This window comes from Malania oleifera, chromosome 9 (assembly GCF_029873635.1).
Source record: "Malania oleifera isolate guangnan ecotype guangnan chromosome 9, ASM2987363v1, whole genome shotgun sequence".
NCBI classification, from domain to species: domain Eukaryota; kingdom Viridiplantae; phylum Streptophyta; class Magnoliopsida; order Santalales; family Ximeniaceae; genus Malania; species Malania oleifera.
In genome coordinates this window covers 50,614,996-50,618,225 of record NC_080425.1, presented here as the reverse complement: position 1 = coordinate 50,618,225, position 3,230 = coordinate 50,614,996, and positions in this window count along the sequence as shown.

Below are 3,230 nucleotides of genomic sequence, written 5' to 3'. Positions count from 1 at the left end.
GTTGGTGGTCGAAGATCATTAGGCTTTCATTGCCAACTTGGTGATCCAGTCGACTTTGTTTGAGCGTATTAAAGCCGCGCAGGCTAGTGATGCAAAGTTAGCTAAGATTATGGAAAAAGTGTAGCAGGGGTTGGCTGTAGATTTTAACATCTCTAAGGGAGGTGTGTTGAGGTTTGGGACTAGGATATCTGTTCCAAATGACGATGAGATCAGAAAGACAATTCTAGAGGAAGAGCATCGTTCTTTGTATACGGTACATCCTGGTAGCACGGAGATGTATCAGGATTTGTGCGAGTCTTTTTGGTGGAGTGGTATGAAAAGGGAGATTGCCCAGTTTGTGGAGTAGTGTCTGACGTGTCAGCATGTGAAAGCTGAACACCAAAGGCCGGTAAGGCTGTTACAGCCCTTAGCTATTCCGGAGTGGAAATGGGAGCACATTTCCATGGATTTTGTCACCAGATTGTCGCCAGTGCTTCACAAGTAGAATGTCATTTGGGTGATTGTGGATAAGTTGACGAAATCTGCTCACTTTGTACCGATGAAGGTTAGCTACCCTTTGAGTAGGCCAGAATACCTGTACGTGCAGGAGATAGTTAGAATGCACGAGGTATAAGTGTCCATTGTGTCAGATCGAGACCTGAGATTCACTTCTCAATTATGGAACAGCTTGCAGGAAGCATTGAGGATGAAGCTTACTTTCAGTACAACATTCCACCCCCAGACTAATGGATAGTTAGAGAGGACGATACAGATCTTGGAGGATATGTTACGGGCTTTTGTATTAGACTTTGGTGGTAGTTGGATTCGGTTTCTACCATTAATGGAGTTTACCTATAACAACAACTTCCAGGCTAGTATCGAGATGGCACCGTTCGAGGCTCTGTATGGTCGGAGATGTCGGTATCCTCTATATTGGGATGAGGTTGGTGAACGTTAGGTTTTAGCACCTGAACTCGTACAATAGACATTTGAGGGTTTGATTCGGGATAAGATTAGATCGACTCAGAATCGGCAGAAGAGTTACGTGAATGTTCACCGCCATAAGTTGGAATTCGAGGTGGGGGGATAAGATATTCCTGAGAATCGCTCTGATAAAATGGGTGATGAGATTTGGGAAGAAGGGCAAGCTGAGCCCAAGGTATATTGGGTCATTCAAGGTTCTTGAATGTGGGTCCGATAGCCTAGAGGATTGCACTACCCCCAGCACTCTCGAGGATCCACAATGTGTTCCATGTATCCATGTTAAGAAGGTATATGCCGGATCCGTCACATGTGATTAGTTACGAGTTCTTAAAGATTAAGGATGCTTTGGCATATGGGAAGGTACCTATTCAGATTCTAGACCGCAAAGTTCAGGAGTTGGGTACCAAGGAGATACTATTAGTGAAGGTATTGTGGCGAAATCACGATATTAAGGAAGCTTCTTGGGAATTAGAAGCAGAGATACACCGGAAGTATCCACAGTTGTTTTGAGTTGTAGTCTGGATAGCAGGGTCGATATGGGTATGTATGTATGTATGTAATACTCTGTTATCATAGTAGTATTGTGTGGTTAGTCTCTGGGAGAGTTTTGTATTATTGTGAGCTTCTGAGACCGCGTATGTATGTAACCACGATATTCCTCCGCCATAAGTGAGGGTATGTATGTATTGTGATGGGGCTGCATTGTAGTGGCTGCTGGTTTTTCTTAGAGTTGAGTATATGTATTCGATTGTGTAGATAAGTTTCATAAATGAGAGATTACAAATTTTGAGAACAAAAATTTTGTAAGGAGGGGAGGTTGTAAGAACCTGAATCGTGATATATGGAAAAAATAGATAAGATAAGGATAAATTGGTAATTTGAGCAGGCTTCATCGACAAAGCCAGTGCTTTCGTCGACGAAGGCTCTTCTATCACTCAGCGACGAAGTTTAGTGGCTCATCGACAAGGAGTGTTGGTTTTTTGAGTCCAATCTCTGTTTTGATGCTGACAAACCACGAGTATCTTATGTGTGTATTTAGTGTTTTGAACAGGTTATCATTTCAGCACGAACATAAGATACCACAAAATGGAAGCCAACAGGGACATAAAGCCCACACACTCCTGGTGAATTCCATTGAAATGAAAAGCAAGAGAAGAAGACATTTTGGTTTTAATTTGTAGTGCATTTAGTTTTTATATCTTTGGTCTGTAATAATGCATGCATCTGCATGATATGTTTTGAATGCTCAGAAATGCCATAGACTGACCATAGAGACTGAATAACCTTAGGGCACCCTTTGGTCGACCGAAGCCAGGTTTTTGGGCATAATTGAAAAGATCTTAGGTCCCAACACATATGCACTAATAAATCCCCAATATCACTCTTCATATCAGGGGAATTAAATTTGGCTAAAATGGACTTAATTGAAAATGTTTAGAGTGTTCGGGCAACCGAACCCATTGCGTTTAAAACGCTTCAGGCGACCAAACCTTGGACAAGTCAACTTGTTGAGTTTTGTTCAAGCACCCGAACCATTTTGAGCATATCTCCCTCGGGCACCCGAACATGTGTTAGAATGCTTTTCAACTACTCGGGCACCCGAACCTTCACATTCATTGTGGCCTCGGGCGATCGAACTTCACATCGAGCACCCAAATCAAGCACCAAATGTTTTTGACTTTTGTTCAGCCAACCGAACTTAGACTCAGGTGACCGAACTCTTTAAAATGATTTTTTTAGCTGAGTCTATTCGAGCGACCGAACTAAAGTTCAGCCACTCGAAACTTCTCGGGTTGGAAATTTTTTAAGAGCTTAAACGTCATTAATTTTTAATTAATATTTTTCAAAATACCGAGCGTGTCCCCAATAATCATATTTTTTAGAAAATCTATAAATACCCCTTCATAAGCCAAGATTAGCAACTTTGATTAACTCCCAAAATCCTCTCAAACTATTTTGTTAATCAAAGTTCCCCCAAACCTTTTTTAATACAAAATCATTTTCTTTGGGGCAAAATGTGTTAATCTCTCCTACTCTCTTTCACTCTCTATTTTTGAAAATACTTTTGAAAGATAACATTTTATTTGGGCATTTACTTCTTGCATTTATGCTTTCATAGAAAACGTTTATCTTGCAAGAATCATTTGAAAAATCAAAACCCTGAGTTCTCCAATCATTTGTTGAAAAATATATTTGGGAGAATATTTTATTAGGGTCCAAATCTTTGTTGTGCATATCATACACACTACTTTTCAAAGATTGAAAAT